At 35.6% G+C, this 21,779-nt stretch overlaps 1 protein-coding gene across 12 annotated transcripts in view; it reads right to left on the bottom strand.

Annotated features, from left to right (window-relative positions):
* LOC131673140 (dopamine receptor 2-like) overlaps positions 1-8,807 on the bottom strand; it is a 923,047-nt gene extending 914,240 nt beyond the window's left edge. For 6 of the 12 annotated variants that reach the window (XM_058950929.1, XM_058950976.1, XM_058950986.1 and 3 more), the window contains exon 1: positions 8,618-8,781. The gene's annotated coding sequence lies outside the window, so the exon portion shown is untranslated. Of the gene's footprint in view, positions 1-3,939; positions 3,964-8,388; positions 8,464-8,617 lie in introns of those variants that run through there. The other 6 variants (XM_058950958.1, XM_058950902.1, XM_058950948.1 and 3 more) reach the window with 5 other exon arrangements.
* Between the last annotated feature and the right edge of the window lie 12,972 nt (positions 8,808-21,779).

Genomic DNA, 21,779 nt, shown 5'->3' on the forward strand with positions numbered 1-21,779 from the left:
CAATTTCTGTTTCGAGAAAATGAGAGTCACAGCCCGTAAAAAACTGTGAAATACTACTGGAATAAAATTGGCCTGTTTATAATTTAAATTACAACGATTGTGAGCAGATCTTATAAATCTGCCAGTTAAATAACAATGATCTCTAATTTTCCTTTCTTCTTCCTTAAAAATTTTATTGCTAATGTGACACTTCATAGTCTATTTAAATGTATACTCACCTATAAAAGAAAAATTCATTGCTAAAGCATTTTTATATACTTCTCCCAACTAAGCTAATAATATTTTAAATTGTTTTATAAGCCACTGAGCAAGCGTCTCTTTTTCAATTGTTTGTTTTCTTTAAGACTTATACTCTGACAAACTACTCGTATCATCATATCTACATTTTATATATAATCCAATGCTAAAAAGCACGATTATTGTCGACTGGTTTTAACAAACATTTTAAGTCAGTATATATAACATATGGAAACACTTCTTTACGTTTCGAATATTTGAATTATAGAATTATATCATCAGGCAGATTGATGTTACACTTACCAATATTGGAACAATCAATATCGTAAGCTGTCAATTGATCCTCAGTAGTAAAATAGTGGAGGCAGCGTTCACAAGGATAAATTTTTTAGTATGTGAAGCTATTTGACTTCTAACAAGAGACAAATTTTTAATCCAAACATGATGAAGCTCATTGAAAATTGGTCCTTCTTTCTGAATATTTTGGCTTTTATCATCATATTCATCAATAAACCCTTTTTAAATTAAAAGAAGAATAACATGTTTGGATTTTTTTGAGCTAGTTACATGACATGGTGACACTTCAAATTTTTTTCTATATTTTTGAAGAATGTATACGTTTATAGATATGTCATTGAATTTTTTAAATTTTCGAATATTTTTATTTCTACAGGAAACGTTATATCATCAAATTTCAATTTTTTTTCAAACGGCGCATAATTATTGGTTCTATCAGTAGGATGTGGACAAGATAGTACAGCCCATTTAAAATATTCATTGTTGGTATTTCTAACATTGATACAAGCTTTTTTCATTTCTATGACCTTGGGTAATGGAATATACGAGCAAGGTTTGAGTGGATTGTGTTTATTTATATTAACTGTAAGCCTAACAATAGTCTTTCATGACCATTCAGAGTCTCTTTCTTCAAATTGTTGTATATTCTTAAGTAAAACGTCATCAATATTTCTTCCCAACCATTCAATTAGTTCACTACTTTTATAAATGCATTGATTTTTAGTGTTACAGTATTTAATTTTAATATCTTCTTCATTACTCTTTTGAATAATAAACTAAGCTGAAAATTCCATATTTATCTATAATGCATAAGGGATAGCTATAAAATTCCTTATTTGCTTTTGTAAAAGTTTGTTTACTTAATTTAAAAACGACTTTATATGCACATGATTTTGGTTTGCTATAACTAATAGTATTAATACGACTTTCAACAGCAGAATGAATTGGTCTCCAAACAACACCATCTCCTTGAATTTCATCTATATTTAACTGTGATGTTTGAATAATTCCACCGTCTTTTATAAAGTAATAAAATTGTGTTTCTAGGGCAATCAAGTGTGTAGCACAGGTTCGACTGCATTGTAATATTGCTTGAGATAAATTATTCAGTTTAATATAATATCAGTTAAGAATAATATCAATAAAATATCAATAAAAGCAATAATAATATCAATAAAATACTAATAAATATCAATGAAAGCAGAATTTGCTATATTTTTCCATCTAATAAAATAACACAGGCCAACAGAATTTGACAAAAATATTTTACCAAGAACCCGAGTATAGTTTTCCGAAGGTTTTTTGCGCGCTGAATCCGAATCCGAGGTCAGAATTACTCTGGTGGCTCCGGTTTTCGAGATATCCTAACCTTAAAGTGCAAAAAACGCTACTTTTGCCTATATTTGAGGTTATGTAGCAAAGAAAAGAAATTTTTTTTCAAAAAACTGTATACATCAAATTAAAGTATGAGTTTTCTTCTTTCAAATGCCGTTGAGTATGCTCGGATATCTTTTTTTTTCACGAAGTTACACAAATTTGAAAATTTCAAATTTTATTAATTTAAAAAGCACCACATCATTCAACCCAAGCTATCTAACAAGTAACCATATTAAAGAGCCACTCACCAATTTAAACCAAACTTGGAAATATGACAAAACACTAAAAAATATTGTGAGCATCGTGCTTCTATTTACAAAATGCTCTCTTACGGGTAGAAACCACCCCTGCCAACCCCTAAACAGGCTCACCCACATAACTCTAGGTAGAGCAAGTTTAATTAACTGCTTTTTGATAAAAAAACTCATTTTCTAATCACAGGTATGCGTACTAATATGATCTAGATAGGCCTCATCCCCAAATACCTCCTCAACCCTTTAAAACCAGCCCTCCCAACCCCTAAGCAGGCACACCCACATGACGCTGGGTAGAGCAAGTTAGCCAAGTGCTTTTTATTTCAAATTTGTGTAACTTCGTGAAAAAAAAAGATATCCGAGCATACTCAACGGCATTTGAAAGAAGAAAACTCATACTTTAATTTCATGTATACAGTTTTTTGAAAAAAAATTTCTTTTCTTTGCTACATAACCTCAAATATAGGCAAAAATAGCGTTTTTTGCACTTTAAGGTTAGGATATCTCGAAAACCGGAGCCACCAGAGTAATTCTGACCTCGGATTCGGATTCAGCGCGCAAAAAACCTTCGGAAAACTATACTCGGGTTCTTGGTAAAATTTTTTGTCGGCCTGTGTAATCTACGTCGACTCCTTTGTCAAGAGATTTATAAGAGGCGAGGGGAGATCATAAATCTTTTACAATTTGTTCAAAGTATGAAATTGAAGACATTTTTATTGAGATACTTACAAAGTAAATTACTTAGTAAATTAATAATTGTCTCTTAGCTACTTTAGGAATTATACAGGGTCTCTAAGTCACTTTTTCTGACTACTCGTAGACTCTATAGACTACTGTTAACTACCAACTATGACTACAGACAGTCTTAACGGACTGTGCTCTTTCTTACGACGGACTAACTTTTAAAGGCAGGCAGTCGCGCTGTTCGCAGCGCCATGGAAGGCATAGCTTCTGCCGGAAAAGTGGAGAGACGACTGCAGAAACATCTAACTAAATAGAGTATGCATTGAACTTCAACATTCTTACATTCTCATTTCTATGCTAACGATCATATTGTTCGAATATATGTATGAGGTCAAGTGTTTAAAATGGAGTATGTATTAGATTTTCAAGGTTTGCAGTGTCCGAAAAATCGTTTTGTTTGTAAAGAACTAGGTTATTTAGCGTTGAGTAGTCATTCTAGTTTTAATGTTCTGTGCTTTAAATCACCATATTATTGGGTAAACCTTCCTAAGGAATATCAATATTTAAATAGATGGAATAAATCATATCATTATAGAATATTATAGAGATCACGTGTATAACGGAGAATAAGTGACCGTTCCCGTCTGGGTTACTCGCGGCCGTCCGCAAAAATTATTTATTCGGGGATTCGGGAAAGAAGAGACGTTCCCACGACTAAATAACGCGTCGAGCATAAACACGTTAAACACACGGATTCGAAATTGGGATGAGGAGTGATACAGCGGCGAATAAACACAACAGCGGATTAACACACTAATCTTTTAATCGTCGACAATAGGTTACAAGACGGCGATCTCGAGCTTATACACTACGAGCGGCACAATAATAAACGTGAACGCGAAGGTGAATCGGTGGCTGGTCAGCCTGCCGATTCCCTTATTAAAACAAAATATTCCAATTAATGCCCGACTTTTCGCCGACAAACTATCAACGAGGTAGCCAGCACGTCTGCCGTGCTACCACCCATAAGCTGGCGCCCAAACATGGAAGAGAGAGAGAGAGAGAATCAAGAGAAAAACACGGCACCGACCTTGACCTTCAGCCTCTCTGACGGCTAGAGCGTTCCGCAGTGTGACGTCACTGATGTACTTCCCGCCGACCGTCTCGCTGATGTTTGTTTCGTCGCTCCTTTCCTCCTTCTCGCTCTCTCATTCGCTCCACAATGTTACTGCCTTGATCCGAAACTCGCTCGTTAATTGCTGTTGTCGTCGTCTTCGTTGCTTCTCCGACGCTCGGTACTGCAGCACGCCAAAACTGCTCGCGCGCGCGCCCGCGCACCTCGCCGAATAGAACTCTGGCGATCTCAAATATGACGAGCACAAATTCATCATCAAAAATTTACTTAAAAATGCCACAAAAATTTTTGTATAATTTACAAAACGTGTAGCCACATTACAATTTAAACTTTGAAGTTTCATATGTTCCTTCAAAACTAACGAATAGAAACGAGAGACAGTGCATTTCAAAGCATTTTCCACGAGCTTTTAATTAATATATATATCACAAGTATAATCAAAAGGTTTTTCTAATTTTTTCATACGATTATTCATGGATGAAAATTCCAAAAGTTTAAGTATATTTTTGATCTCTTGTCAATTTTAAGAAAAAAATAGCAGGAACATTTTGAGCATAGGATTATCTTCCTCTTCCCAAATCCTATCTAAATCACTAATTCAAAAATTATTTACATCCAATATGACCTACATTTGAGCATTTATATCAAAAAGTTACGTTATTTTTCAAATTTTCATAAATCTCTAAGTTCAAATCATAAAAAAATTGCACATGAAAGAAAATCTTCCTTTTTCTATGTAGAATACTGTGGAATTTTCTCAGATTTTTTTTCGAAAAAAAAATTTGTTACCTTTTATTCTACAGCTGGAGAAAGAAAATTATGTGTATATACGAGGTGTGTTCAAAAAGTACCCGGAATTATCGTTTTTCCAAAAAAATATTTATTTATTCGTTTACATCAATGTGGTTCCCTTCAAAGTAATCCCCCCAGATAAAATATACTTATGCCAGCGTTTTTTCCAATCTTCGAAGCACTCTTGATATTCACTTTTTGGTATGTCCTTGAGCACTCTCAGCGATTCGGCCTTTATTTCTTCAATCGAGGAAAAACGTCGTCCTTTCATGGGTCTCTTCAACTTTGGGAACAGGAAAAAGTCACACGGAGCCATATCTGGTGAATATGGAGGTTGGGGCACGACTACGGTATTGTTTTTGGCCAAAAAATTACGAACAAGCAACGACGAGTGAGCAGATGCGTTATCGTGATGCAAAAGCCGTGAATTGTTTTTCCATAAATCGGGGCGTTTTTTTCGGATTGCTTCACGCAAACATCGCATAACTTCAAGGTAATACTCCTTATTAACCGTACGATCTTGTGATAAGAACTCATGATGCACCACGCCCCTGCAGTCAAAGAAAACTGTAAGCAAAACCTTCACATTTGATCGAACTTGACGTGCTTTTTTCGCTCTTGGTGACTTGAATGCTTCCAGGTGGACGATTGTGCTTTGGTTTCGACATCATAACCGTACACCCATGTTTCATCACCACTTATGACCCTTTCAAGCAAACTTGGATCGTCGTTGACGTCGTTTAACAGCTCCTGAGCGATGTTCATGCGATTGTTTTTTTGGTCAAGGTTCAATAGTTTTGGAATGAATTTTGCTGTCACCCGTTTCATGCCCAAAACATCTGAAAAAATGTTATGACATGAGCCAATTGATATGCCAACTTCAACAGCAACTTCTCTAATTGTGATTCGGTGATCATTCAGAACCATTTTTTCCACTTTTTTCACATTTTCATCGATTGTTGACGTGCTGGGTCGACCAGAGTCTTCGTCATCTTCAACGTCTTCGTGGCCATCTTGGAAACGCTTATACCACTCGTAAATACTTGTTTTATTCATAGCAGACTCACCATAGGCTTTTTGTAACATTTCACACACTTTGTTACACTTTATTTCATTTTTTACGCAAAATTTAATACAAGTTCTTTGATCCATTTCTTTTAAAAAACGAAAATCGCCGAGCTCATAAAAACACGTCAAACCTTAGCGACTACCACAGACAAAGTAAACAGTGAATATAGTTGAAAATTTTATTATACTTCAGGGGCATGTATACCAACACAATAAAAAAAATTTTTGGCAATCGGACTCTCCAGATCCGCAAAATTTAAAAATTCCGGGTATTTTTTGAACACACCTCTTATGCGTATAGATATATATATATACATAGAGAGAGAAAGAGAGAGTTTACATGTACGTATATACAGAATAACCAAAGGCTTATTTAGTTTAGAGTAGGTCCAATGCGCTGAATAATACTGAAGTGTTTGCAAATAAATAAGGTGGTATCCCAACGCTCATCAAATCAAATGTAGTATCTTCTCAAATATTTTCGTATCACTGATTACGAATGAACTAGTCGATCGTGAACGATTTAAGTGTCAATAACTATTTCTGTGATGTGTGGTGACAATGGTTAAATAAAAAAATTTATCATTGCGGAAACGTAATAAGATCATTGCACTTCATGAACTTTAAATTTTACTTACATGTAATTTTTATTTTAAAAATAAAGAACACCTCATGTTTTAAACAATTTTTTCATTTTTTTTACACCAACTATAGAAAAAAAGCTAAAAAATTTTTTTTTCAAAGAAAATATAAGAAAATTTCATAGTTTTCTACATAGAAAAAGGAACATTTTCTTTCATGTTTAATTTTTTCTATGATTTGAACTCAGAGAGTTATGAACATTTACAAAAAAACATAAATTTTCGGAAAAAATGCTCAAAAGCGGGTCATATTGAATGTAAATAATTTTTAAATGACTGATTTAGATAAGATTTGGAAAGAGGAAGAAAATCCTATGCTGAAAATTTTTTTCCTAGAATTGGCAAGAGATCAAAAACATATTTAAAATTTCGGAATTTTCATCGATGAATAATTGTTTTAAAAAATTAGAGAAACCATTTGATTCTACTCGTGTTATATACTATTTAAAAGCTCTCGGAAAAAGCTTTCAAATGAGCTGCCAATCGTTTCTGTACGCTAGTTTTGAATGAACATATAAAACTTCAAAGCTTGAACAATTTTGCTCGAAGGGGGGTAAAAGTACGTGAGCGGCAGTGTATATCCTTAAATCATATGAATGACATAAGCAAACGTAAATAACAATTTTGGTACATACTAATAAAAGGTAATTTTTTTAATTATAATAATGAAAAACGGTGTTTAAGGACTTTTACTTCATAAACTTGACGTACTTCTGAGGAATAACATTTTTTTCGTAATTTAAGTAATTTTTATTAATTGAATTAATACTTATATAAATACACAGATAGTTTTAGAAAAAAATATATTCATTTTGTACAGAAGCCAGAAACTAGTAAGTAACTGGAACTCTGACTAGTAAAAGTACATTTATAATTTATATTATATATTTTGTTTATAATAAGATAGATAGATATAGATATATATATATATATATATATATATAGAGAGAGAGAGAGAGAGAGAGAGAGAGAGAGAGAGAAAGAGAGAGAGAGCAATTTCTCTCGCCTATTGCCGTTGCGAACAAAATAAGTTAGGTTGTACGATTAGGTCATAGGTAGTTAATTTGAATATTTTATATTTGAATATTTTATATTTGAATATTTTATAGAGCAGAGTACACAGATAACTGCAAAGATTAATGTTATTGTATGCATCATTTTCTTATTATCAAACTTTCAAATTTCTATTAAGGATTCTTGCGAGAATGTAAACTCTATTTTTGTTTCTATCTAAATTTTTATAGAATATTGAACGAAGTTTTACTTTAATGTCAAAATATTCTCAAAAAAGAGTGTACAAATAAACGTACAACTAGTCTCCGAATATAAATGATAGTTATATATGCCGGTGGAATAATAAATCTGATTCACTTATTTAGATATTTTTGAGGCTAATATATATAATCAATTACCTCCTTAATGATTTTATAAGTAAATTAGTCGAATGACATCGAAGAATCTACACAGTTTTTGCAAGCTGTTCTATACAAATTCTTTACGAAAATTTATAGAATGTGTACCCCTATAAAATCTGTGTGTATTTTTATATAAGAAACTCTACATATTTAGTTAGATAATACTCCATATATTTATCGGCACAGATTTTATCCATAAGCATAAACCAGAAAGTTTTCTTTAAATTTCTTAGACCATGAACTAATGAAAACAAAATGACTATACACGATACCGGTTCTTAAATTTCAAAATTTGCTAAAAATATATTTATAATAATTATTAATAATAGAGAAATGGAAACTAAAATGATTCGATAATCAATTTAAAATGTGATAGGTCATTACTATTTTCTCTATAATATTGTAGTTAATAACAGTATAAATAAATTCATATATAACAAAGTTTATATACATTTTGTATGAAAAAAATGTATTGTTTTATGGTGTACCGTAGAAAATTTAGTTACAAAATTTTGTCACTTTTTTGTAGAACTTTTTATATTTAATTTTATGCACGAAATAAGCTCTTTAGAAGTTCAAGTATCTATTTATAAAACATCAAAATAATTAATATCTGTAATATCATAATAAGTTATTTTTAGTGGTAAAAGATTGCCAAAAATTATTCTATGATGGACGACTGTGAGTCTGTATGACTTTGAAAAAATATATACATACGCACACTGACACAAATATACACATATTTATGTGTATAAATTTCTATATATATCTGTACGTACTTCAATGACTGAATATTTTTAGATTTTCGTGTTTTCTTATAAATGACGGATAACAGATCTACTAAATACCTGTATATAATTTTCTTATAGTTTGTAGGACACACACTGGAACTATCACTGTTTTGCTTTTTGTATACCTTATATGTGTGTGTAAGTGTGTGTTTGTATATGTGGAACATTCTATTGTCCGACATATATTTGCATTATCCATTGCTGCGGCTGCGCCAAGAAGGAAGATAGGTATAAACTTATTTAGATGCATAAAAGAAATTAAAAGATTTTTTATGAATATTTTATTAATAACTGTTTATCATGTAATAAAATTCTGATATCTTTATTTATAGTCATAGAATGTATTATATTAAGTACTGATTAAAATTGTGAATATAACTGATTTTATGTTATTGATGCATATCGGAAAACAATGTGTTCGCTCGATATATTTTTCAATCAAATGATACTAATGTTTCAAGTTATTAAACGACCTGTTTTAGAATATAGATTTTTATTTAATAACTTTCAAAATGACTTTATCATTTGAATTAATAATTTATAAAAATTAAATTAAAAAATTAGTATTTTCTTTAATTTACGTTTGTAACTGAATTAAATTTCCAGCTTAATTATATAAAAATCTATATAGTGAAATCTAAAGTATAATTTATCACTTTTTAAAATACTTTATACATAAAAATAAGCACCAAAAATAAGATATTTAAAAAACAATATGCAAAATAATCGTTTATAAGTTGACAACACTTATCGTATCGGTTAAGCTGTATTGGTTGCAGATATTTTCGTATATTAATATATTTAGATACGTAAATCAGCTTTGGAAGAAAATCAAAAGACAAACTCCATTTCATGACTTATATTAATATTTAATAAATTTATATTCTATAATGCTATATAAATATTTGACAAGTATTCATATTGTTACTCATTCTGTTAAATGACTGATCATTCGCATCGTATATGTAAATTTTACAATTCCTATTGAAATCATTTGATTATAAGAGAATTCTTTTTGCTAAGTAATTGTAAGACTTCTCACAATGATTAATTCTATATTATTTATAAAAAAATGTTAAAGTAAATATTTCTACTAGCTTTTTAATTATTGTTTTCTTTCCTTCTGTTCTTGTAGTTCTGAGGTGGTGCTTTCAACAAGAAACTAGGAACGTTAACAAAATATTAGTATAAATAAATAAACGATGTATTTTTTGAACCAACTACTGTGAGTCCACATGATGCCGTATGCGCAGATGTAAGTATGTTTCAAAACACCAGAGAGAGTTTCACTACAGCAGCACGCGATCGGGGAACTCTTTCTTCTGGCTCTCGTAGTCCCTTTTTCTAACTCACGTGCTCGGCGTCTACCTTTAATAAAAACATTGTTTCATTAATCTACATAAGTATTATTTAATTAAACGTAATAATAAAGTTTTGACCCCGCTATTTACATAGTTGAAACAAGCGAGTAGCTATAGTACGAGTATTCTACGTGTTGTTCAAGCGAGCAAGAGTGACCGTCAACCCTCGTAGTGAGCATAGAGGGGATATGATTGCTAGACCGCCCATCAGTACGTAAACAAGAGAGGCCTCAGCTAAGGGGAATACTGAGCTGATGCCCGCGTATCATCAGCTCAGCACTGTCAATTCACCTCCCCTCCTCTTACGTGCTTTGAAACTGTTGACTCACCTCCCACCAGTACTAAGCTGATGCCCGTGCATTCTGTGTTCCACACTTTCGGTTCATTGTGCCCCCCTCCTCTACTGAGCTGATGTGCTCTCTGAGCCGATGCCCGTGCGTTCGCATGCTTTCCGTTCATAGTGTGTGTGAATGTGTGTGTGTGCGTGTGTGTGTTAAATTTTCTAGATTTAATAAAGTAAATTTGTATCGAAAAAAAACGAACGGACAGGTCGATCGCGTCCTCTGGATACGCAGGCTGATGCTCTACCGCTAGAACCATTGTCACTAGTACCATTGTGTATATATTATTGTGTATATATTATTAATTTATTTTGGTGCGCTAATATATTTAACTAATAATTCTATTATTATAATTTGTGTGTGTGTATCTTCACGGAAATAAAAGATATATTACACAGGCCTGCAAGGTTTTGTTCTTTTGCAACTGAGGGTCATTTCCGAAGTAATTTTTGGCGTAGAATTAGAATGTCGTCAAACACGTGCTGTACAGGTCGAGGAGTATCTCCGGCCGTAGACGAGCCACAAGCCGGAGGATCTCGAATGGTACTCCGTCCGGTCCCAGTGCCTTACCCGTCTTCATCGCATTCGTTGCTCTGATGAGATCCTCAGCGGCAAAAGCGGGGGGGCATTTGTGCGTCCACGTCATCCATCACGTTTGTCCTAATCGGGTGCGTCGGAAACAATCCGTCAACAATCCGATCGTCGTCCGTATTTTCCGTACTATGTCCAGAGTACGTCGTGTCCGTGCCCGGCCTGATCAGGACAAACAGACCCCTTTTCCGGTGGGCTAGTCCCCCTCTGTCAGGCCGAGTCTTTACGTCCGTTTTCTTTTTTGTCTTGTCTGATCGTTTTCGTGTGAGCGTCTGCCAGTCCTTGGTCGGTTCGATCGTCGGTAGCCTCTTTTGTGAGGGCTCCGGCGTGGTTCCAACCGGCGAACGTTTTCGTTTCGTCCGTGGCGTTTCTTCGTTATTCGCCGCTGTCCTGTCTGTATTGTTGTTGTCTTGGAAACGTCTTTCCGAAACTGTGTCCGATCGCTTGTGCAGCGCGATGTCCACAGTCTCAAGAATTGTCTTAATGTCCGTCTTCACTGTCATGTTCATGTTCTTTTGTATGTTTGCTGCCTTGGCCATTTTCGTCGCCGTCTCTTGTATGAGCCGCAGCAGTTCCGTCACGTCTCGTGTATCGTTTGTTATTGTCGGTGTTCGTCCTGTCGTTGGTTCTTGGCTGTCAGCGGCAGAGGCGTAGTTCACCCCTGACACACTGTCCGTCCTCTGTCGTCTCAGTAAGTTCAGTAGGTTCGTGTCGTTTTTTCGTGTCTTTCTCCCCATTCCCGTGCACAAAGTACGGCCCTCAAAATCCGTGCCGCTGCCCGTGGCCACCGGGGCTTTCACCCGATCGGAACCCGGGGTGGATTTCTCCTGAAAAGAAGTTACCACTTGAGATACATTAGTGTTTTCATTGTGCATATTCATATTTATTGTTTTGTCCCGTTGTGCTGAAGGTCCCTCGTGGTCGCGACTCCACAAACCGCGCTAGGACAACGCACGGCCCATGAGCCCCCCCCCTGTATGTTTACCCTGTGTGTTCAATGTTCCCCCCTGTGGTGTGTGCGTGTATGTAAGTGTCCATAGGCAAAACCGGGCTTCGTTCACGGGGAGATCCCCTTCACTCGCTTTCGGGTGGCTCCCTTTATAGGAGTCCCTGACCATTCGCTTTTCGGTAAGACCCGTTTATAGGGTCGCCGAGCATTCACTTCCCCGGTTTGCCAGAAGGCGTGTGTGTGTGAGTGTTTGCGTAGTGTGTGTGTGTGTGTATGTGTATAAGTGATTAATGGTTGGACACATCGGCAGAATACCATTATCTTTTGCGTCATTTATGAGCCATATCTTCCTCTTGGCCGTGTCCGTTATGGCGTTGCTGCTCAGAGCATTGACGCGACGGACAACGTTTCCACCGGGCACGTCGTGGACGTTGGAAGCTAGCATTTGCCCAGTGAGGTGTTACCGCTCACTGGACCAGCCCGGCATTATTATTATTATTATTATTATTATTATTATTATTATTATTATTATTATTATTATTATTACTAACCTCACCCTTGCCCTGGTGTGATAAGAGGGGAGTTGACCGCACCTCACGCATAATACCTTACCTGAACGTTGAATTTCCCGCTCTTTCCGAATCCATGATATAAAATGGGGGTTCTTATTAAAAAAAATTATTTGGTTATTTGGTTATTGGGGTTATTGGGTTGTTTGAGTTTCTGTGTTATTAAAATTAATCTTACCCTTGCCCGATCATCCCTGCGCATAGATGAAGAAAATAATAAATTTGACCCCTACCATGATCTTACACGGGAAAGAGGGTTAACTGTACACCACACATAATACTTTAGTTGAACGTAGAATTTCTCGCTCTTTCCGAATCCGGGATCAAAATTATAGGTTCCTATTCAAAAAATGACTCTGACTTTCAAATCACCATGAATATAAATCTCAAGGTCAAATCCGATTTCTGGGAAAGGTGTCCCTTATTGTCCCAAACAACTTTTGTCTGAACAATTTTTTTGTAGAATGCCAATCGTAGAAAATTTCGGGGTGGTTCCTTTAAAATGGGTCACCCTGTATATATTTATATATATTTGAGTAAAAAAAAACAGTGATTGATCGATAGGTTAATGTTGTTTTTTATTTATTTCAATCTTCGATATAAAAATCAAATTACACATCCTTATGGAAAACGAAAAGAAATACATCGCTGTTAATTTGGTAAATAAGTAGGACAGGCGATACGATGCCGATGTGTGATATTGTGATATTTTCGACGATGAACTGTTTGCGATTCAATTATTGCGGTTGGAAGTCACAGTGAGCAAACCCATTTATATTGGTCTTACTGTTTTCGACTTGTCCAAGACTCTCGTGTATCAATTCCTCTACGACTACATGGCAACTTGGCTGTTTCAAGTAGTTTTCAAATAATTAACAAAAGACTATTTTAATTAATAGTTTTTGTTTATTGCTCGAATAGCTTTAGTTTTTAAATAATTCATTATATATTTCCGTATCAATTAAGATTTGTAATTATAAAAATTTGAATTGTGAATTTTGTATGTTTAATCGTTGAATACACTCAACTTTGCGTTAAAAAATTAAGAATGTCTTGAACGAAAGTTAATGATTATATTCATAATAATTAACTCCGATTTTCCAGTATTTCTTATGGGTTCTTGGTAATTAATTAAAAGTTAAAACTATTAAAATCTTGTTTGTTTACAGATAAATATAACCGTTAACTTTTGTTCTGTACTTTAGTTTTATTATAGACTAAATAATATTTTTGTATTAGCAAGATTAGAGTACCACACACACACTTGATTTAAATAATTAAAGATGAAAATGGTACATAGAGGGCCATCTATGTGAAGAGGGCCCAAAACACTTGAATGAGACCACTCCCGCATACTCCGCTCCCGACCAATTAGAGTTCGAATTTCGCTTACGCTTGAGACACTCCCCAAATTTTCCAACCAATTAAATCAAGAAAATTTGAGTTCTTCCTACCCAAAAATGACAAAGAATATAGAATGAGACTCTCTTGCGAAAAGCATAAAAGGAAGCTCGTGAAGGAAAATAGGCAGTTCTATCTCAGTTCGTTCCAGTTCAATACTGTGACGGCTAGCCGTTACTTAGTTTTTTTTTATTTAATTAGTAAATATGACGAACGGAGTGGGAACCTTCCTGATTTCCCACGATGAAAACGCATTCGAAATATAAACTTTGATAGTGGCCCGAGCCTGCGTACTCAAGCTTACAATCAACGCTCTATCCTGCTTTGTCCCACACGCATGTGTTGACAGGGGCCTACGATTATCGCGTATACATCGTGAAGTGTTATCACGCTGATAATGGAAGGGGACCATAAAAATGCAATCTATCTTTTTTTTTTCCCACCGATTTTTAAGAAAATATCCGTAATATTAAATAGATTTTCATCAATTTTGTAAGCCATTATAATGCGCATCTTTTTGTCATCGAATAACCAATAAATAGAACAATAATGTATTTTATAATAAATCGTAAAAGGTTTGAATTTTTCTGAATGTTTATAATAGTCACTATGTATCGGCATAATTAATTAAGTTTAATACAATTATGTATAAGTAATTATAAGCTATAGCGTTACTCTTGCTCTTAAAAGTGGCACTCCGAGAGCCATCTCTGGAGAAAAGGGCCCAAGTTAAAAAGGGACCGCCCTTTCTCTCTCTGAAAATTCACGCCCACAGACCAATAAAGAAATTCTGGATATGATTAGAAAATTTCCCACCAATACAAAATTTGGTCGTTATCGCTTCATGGGCCTGAGGAAAGGGATTTCCACCCAACCACCCACGGCTTATAAAAAGCTCTTTACAAGAATGGAGAGCAAGTTAGAGTAAGTGCGGAGTGAGCACCAGGAAGTCCCTAATAAGAAGTTTTTACCAGTGAGTGAGTCCCGGAGGAAGCATCAAAGAAGAAAAGTCACCCAAATATATTCAGAGCATATAGAGAGAGAAAGAGGCCAAAGAGCAGAGAGAACGCAACTTTAATAATAAGTGATTTGATAAAATAAAAGTAAGTAAAATCTTAAATCTGGCTATCCTTTTCTTTCTTTAAGTAATCCGCCTCTCTTTTGGAAATTTATTAAGCGTGAGTCTGGTGAATTTCCATTAAAGTCCATTAAGAACATATTAAGCGTGAGTCTGGTGTGTTCGTAATAACATTTGGTTATTACATTCCGCGTTAGCATACAGTTTTCTCAACGCAACAATATTGCTCGTCCCGGCTTATGTGTTACACGATAGCCAAATCAGAGCAACCCTGAGTTTACGCTTACTCCAAGCGTACCTGAGAGTGACCCCGACGTCACAATACTCTAAAAAATGGATCTTCCGTTTTTATCTTGTGTGTGTGGGAAATAAATGCCAAAAGTAAGTAATTTAATAAATATTAAAACTCTAATTCGGTTTAATCTGTCAATTTCTTTACTCATTCTTTCCTTTTTTAGTCTCGCGTACGGTTTTTATATATAGATATAGATAATTACACTTGATTGCCAAGCATGTGGTCGAGTGCATATTATATAGGCTCCCTGTTGCGTTATTTTATTGCCAAGAGTGTGGTATAGTAAAGCTTCAATCCTCCGTCGCCGAAAAGAGAATTTCCCGCGATAGTGGTAAAGCACGTCCCGCTTATTGTCCGAAAGGATAGACAAAAAAGTGCGCATGAGATATGTGTTGCGTCAACTGACGTCACAACTGCATAAATATGTATCAATGTACGATTAAGAAAAGAAAAGCAAAATATATACTTATTTTATATTTTTTATATTTTTTCTCAAATCAAATAGGTGTATGTATGTGTGTGTTTATTTATTAATTCTCCATTCTACATAGTTTCCCTTTTTTTTACAATTCGGTTCTATTTATCCAACTCTTATGTGAATCATGAAATCCTTACCACTATACGAAAACTTCATTACCACTTGATTACGACGCATTTTAATAATTTTTTCTACTAGCTATTCACACTATGGCATATCGAAGCTTTGAGTGAACTATATGTAGAGTATAGATTAATATTATATTTTTTCACGAGAGCATGAAAATCTGCATTGTAGAATTCGTTGCCTCTATTCGTAGGAAGACTCTTTGGCAATCTACATTTCACTGAAATAGATTTCATGGTCTAGCACAGTCCATGCGTACTCGTAAAAATTATCAATTATCGTGAGAAGCCAATTGTAGTAGCGATTTTGCCTAGAGTAGGCCTGTATATGGACAGGATTGGCTTGCCACATCACATCTATATCTCGAACGACGTACTTTCATCTCGGATAATTATGTCTCGTTGGTTTATGCAACTCCTCCACCACCACCGCTTCCATCTAACCGACTGTTTTATAAATTTTGAACGCTTGACTTTATTCGTAGCAATTTTTCTCTGATAATTACATCCGAATCCTCAAGATCACTCCGCACTCGTGTGATCATTTCTCTCGTAGATTTGATTTCCATCTGAATAATCTTTTCCAAATTTTCTCAAATTATAGTGTCTTTAGCCTGACATGGAGGAGAAAGATTTTCCAATCATTACTCTCTAGATCGTAACGGTACTCACTCGTCAGCTTGAAACTAATAATTGACAGACTGCGAATACCATTGACTCTTTGCTCTTTAATTTTACGTCCGAGTATGTCGACGTCCTTTTTGATAATGCTCAAACGATAGGTGTGCTCTCACTATATACAGGGTGATTCAAAAACACATGTAACTAATAATTCCATTCGATTCGTCTTGAAAAATTAATTTAGAATTGTGGTCTTAGTTTTTCGATTAAATAATTAGGTAATTAGATAATTAGCTTCAAAGATCGGCCAATCAGCGCACAGCTTTAGAAGAACGGGTGCTTGGTGGCGAGCGCGGAGCAGTGAGGGGGGGCCACCGGCGCGCGCCGCCGCTGATTGCAAGCGGTGGTCAACCCAATCGTGCAACACGGAGCTCCCATGTCTACATACTGATATACGTATTCATTGATTGAACGCGTATCAATAAAAAGAACGGTTCAATACCGATTGACTAATAACAATGATGCACGTGAAAGCTTTTGTGTTTATTTTGCGAAATAGGTTATTTAGTATTCGTGGTCGTCGAATTCAAATTCGCTGTCTTACTTAATAATTATGTTCAATTAATGCTGAAAATCGCTGTGATCGGCCTCTACATCATTGCTTTTTTTTGCGTTTGAGAAAATTGAGATCAATAGGTAGAGGCTTACAGTGTGGTTCTAATTAGCTTGGTTATACGTTTTTTTAAGATTAAGAAATAAAATAATAATAAATAAATACTGACAACCCTCGGCTGAAAATTTGCATGTGGGAAATTCACTCCTGAAGTGTCATCACACTTGGAACAAAGTCTCAATTCGCATGTGCGAGACGATTTAGACTAGTCACACACAGGAAATCCATCCTAAAATTTCTCACGCGGGAGAATCGTATCACATCTGAATTTGAGACTATGGGTGAGACTCTAATAGAGCCTATAATAGAACGAGCTTTAAATCTCCGAGAAACAACGCGTTTTGGCAAGTAGGCGGCTCAAAAACAAAAATGCTGTCACTACGATGGCCTGCAGCAAATCGGCGCCTCGAATTAGGTAAGTAAAAATTGAATTTCAGTAATGATCATTAGTCATGAAATTATTTCCAGCACATAATAATTACACAGGCCGACAAAAAATTTTACCAAGAACCCGAGTATAGTTTCCCGAAGGTTTTTTGCGCGCTGAATCCGAATCCGAGGGCAGAATTACTCTGGTGGCTCCGGTTTTCGAGATATCCTAACCTTAAAGTGCAAAAAACGCGATTTTTGCCTATATTTGAGGTTATGTAGCAAAGAAAAGAAATTTTTTTTCAAAAAACTGTATACATCAAATTAAAGTATGAGTTTTCTTCTTTCAAATGCCGTTGAGTATGCTCGGATATCTTTTTTTTTCACGAAGTTACACAAATTTGAAAATTTCAAATTTTATGAATTTAAAAAGCACCACACCATTCAGCCCAAGCTATCTAACAAGTAACCACATTAAAGAGCCACTCACCAATTTAAACCAAACTTGGAAATATGACAAAACACTAAAAAATATTGTGAGCATCGTGCTTCTATTTACAAAATGCTCTCTTACGGGTAGAAACCACCCCTGCCAACCCCTAAACAGGCTCACCCACATAACCCTGGGTAGAGCAAGTTTAATTAACTGCTTTTTGATAAAAAAACTCATTTTCTAATCACAGGTATGCGTACTAATATGATCTAGATAGGCCTCATCCCCAAATACCTCCTCAACCCTTTAAAACCAGCCCTCCCAACCGCGTACAAAAAATAAGCTGCGTATGTCTATCTGTGATTAATTCCTTCATCGAATTTCACATGATTAAAATAGCTTACCCAGGGTTCTATGATTAGCCTGCCCAAGGGTTTTTAAGGGTTGTACATGTATACAGGGATAAGGCATATCCAGGTTAAGATGTGTATGTCTATTTGTGATTAAAAAATTAATTTTTTCATCAAAAAGGATTTAATTAAACTTGGTGTAACTAGGGTTACGTATATAAGCCTGCAAGGGGTAGATAGGGGTGGCTTTTAACCCTTTTCGGCATACATTTTTCTATTGACTATTCTGGCTTAAAATTTCTTACTCGGGGGTTTTCGGGGTCGCTGAATACGAATCTACAGTCAGAATTTTCATTTTTGAAAATCCAAGACGGCAGATTCAAGATGGTGGATGAAAATCACAGAATTAGCATATTTTTGGTTGGAAATTAGTACTCGGGTTTTTCGAGGTCGCTGAGTTCGAATATACTACCAAAATTTCGTTTTTTCAAATCCAAGATGGCGAACGCCAGATAGCGAATTCAAAATGGTGGAGGATAGTTTTTTGAAATCAATATTTCGCTCGAAAAATAGTAACTTGAAGGGTTTCCAAAACCCCCGAGAATGAGTTTTTTTTACCGAAAAGCAGTTGATTAATCTTGCTCTACCCAGGGTCATGTGGGTGTGCCTGCTTAGGGGTTGGTAGGGGTGGTTTTAAAGGGTTCAGCAGGTATTTGGGGATGAGGTTTATCTAGGTCGAGATTAGTACGCATACCTGTGATTGGAAAATGAGTTTTTTTTATCGAAAAGCAGTTAATTAAACTTGCTCTACCCAGGGTTATATGGGTGAGCCTGTTTAGGGGTTGGCAGGGGTGGTTTCTACCCGTAAGAGAACATTTTGTAAATAGAAGCACGATGCTCACAATATTTTTTAGTGTTTTGTCATATTTCCAAGTTTGGTTTAAATTGGTGAGTGGCTCTTTAATGTGGTTACTTGTTAGATAGCTTGGGCTGAATGGTGTGGTGCTTTTTAAATTCATAAAATTTGAAATTTTCAAATTTGTGTAACTTCGTGAAAAAAAAAGATATCCGAGCATACTCAACGGCATTTGAAAGAAGAAAACTCATACTTTAATTTGATGTATACAGTTTTTTGAAAAAAAATTTCTTTTCTTTGCTACATAACCTCAAATATAGGCAAAAATCGCGTTTTTTGCACTTTAAGGTTAGGATATCTCGAAAACCGGAGCCACCAGAGTAATTCTGACCTCGGATTCGGATTCAGCGCGCAAAAAACCTTCGGAAAACTATACTCGGGTTCTTGGTAAAATATTTTTGTCAAATTCTGTTGGCCTGTGTTATAAAGAAAATATCGCAATGCTGAAGACTAGATCTACAATACATTGCGCATTTCTGAAATATTATTATCAATCTAACGAGCAAGCTACAATTATCAAAATAGTTAGGATTATTGTAGAACCCATTAGAACTTTAAGTCGTAGTCTGGGAAGCGAAACGCTTTTCATAAAGTGCGTAAATGTGTGTACATCAATTTTTCTAAGTTGAATTAAGAATTATAAATAATAAAAACTCAAAATTATAAAAGTCGTCGCCATTTTTCGGTGAAAAGAAATTCCAAAAACAAATTTCCATAATTTTTTTTAAAATCAATCTCTCGTTGCCCTGTTCCGCATGGTAACTTCATCATTTAAAAAACCGACATACGAAAGAAGATCCGTAATGAGTCAAAGGTGCCAGGCTGCTCGGAGAGAGTAGTGGATGTGGCGAAGGTGCGGATTTTGAGAAGAATAAGCGAAACGGGGGATGAGGCTGGGGGGGCACGAGGACAGACGAACGCAGTGCGACCTAAGGGAATTGCGGACGCAGACTGGGCGGCCCATTGAGGTTTATTTTGAATTTAAAATGAGCAAAAATCTTATCACCGTCGATTTTGGCTCTGAAAAAATTTTGAAAGCAGCAAGTTGTACCTTGAAGGGCCTAGAATGAAAAAGGATACCGATTTTTGCGATTACAAAGTTCGGTGTGATACTTTTTCTTGAGCTCACAGTCAAAAACTGGGAAATTCAGTTTTTCGCTTTCAGCAAGGTCGTGCTGGCAATTGTACGCTCCACAATTGTTTTTCAATCTCGAAAATGTGTTTCCCATTGTATTTTTCATCGCTGAATACGAATCTGAAATTAAATTGTTTCGACAACTTAAAAGTTCGACAAAATTTAATACGCGGAAACAGAAAAAGTCACCCTACTGTTTTCGCGTTTCCTGGACGCGAGTTTGAAGTCAGTTGTCATCACAGCTGTCATGACAACTGCTAACTGTCAAACTGGCAATTTGAGTTTAGATTCGGGGTCAACGACAAAAAAAACAATGGAAAAAACTTTTTTTGGAAAAAACATGATGCTTTCAAAATTTTTTTAGAGCCGAAATCGACGGTCATAAGATTTTTGCTCTTCCATGATCATAATAAACCACAGTGCGGCCTCAGAGAAGTTGCGAACGTAGCGGAGGGCTGTGTGAAATAGGACGGTCGAGCAGACAGCTGCATCCTCAAGGGCAGACGAGCAGACACAGAGACCTAGGTCACAATATGACGAATGAGTGGAGGGCTGCGTCCGAAAGGGCAGACGATGAGAGGGCTATGTTAAAACAAGACTGACGAGCGGAGGGCTGTGTAAAATAAGATGGACGAGGGAGGGATGTGTGAAATAGGGCAGAGAAGCGGTGGGCTGCATCCTGAAGCCTAGTGTGGCCTCAGAGGAAATGCAGCCGAAGTCGGAGTTTTGTAAGAAGCTTAAAACTAGCGTAGACTGCCTTTGCAATAGATTTGGACGGAATTCAGGGCTCGGGAAAAAGGGCTATGCATAGTGAGTAATAAGTAAAAACAAATGTGCACCTCTCCGAGGTACATGCGATTTTTGTTTTAATTGTTTGTGGAAAAAATTACAAATAAAAATAATTGCGAAAGAAGAAAGTTTTTATATTAATGTCACGTATACTGCGTACCCATCCATACTAGCCACCATAAAAATTCGTCGGAAAATGATCGGCGCGTATTTACTTATTTGTAAGCAGAAGATTAAACCCATGTAAACAACGATGCTTAAAGACGTAACTCGGTTTTAGAAAATAGTACCCGGCATAACAGCATAAACTCGGCAAGCTTTTAATTTGAATGAAAGATACAGGTGAACTCATGAAACTAAATTCGCCATCGTATTCTTCGTAAGAAAACTACGTTAAAGTCACGTACGTATATGAGTTGATAAAAACGTTTCATGGATTGTCGAGGAATTCGGAGGAAAACTTTCGCCTGTGGATCGATCGACGTATGGAACTTGCTTTGTTGATATTCTTAGACTTTCAAATAATTTTTTTAACAATGTGATACGTGTTTTTCAAGTATTATTTATCGCAGAACACTATGGTATAATTTGTTGCAAAACTGAACTGCAAATTG

This window comes from Phymastichus coffea, unplaced genomic scaffold, assembly GCF_024137745.1.
Source record: "Phymastichus coffea isolate CEN01 unplaced genomic scaffold, Cenicafe_Pcof_1.1 PCOF00013, whole genome shotgun sequence".
In the NCBI taxonomy this organism is placed as follows: Eukaryota; Metazoa; Arthropoda; class Insecta; order Hymenoptera; family Eulophidae; genus Phymastichus; species Phymastichus coffea.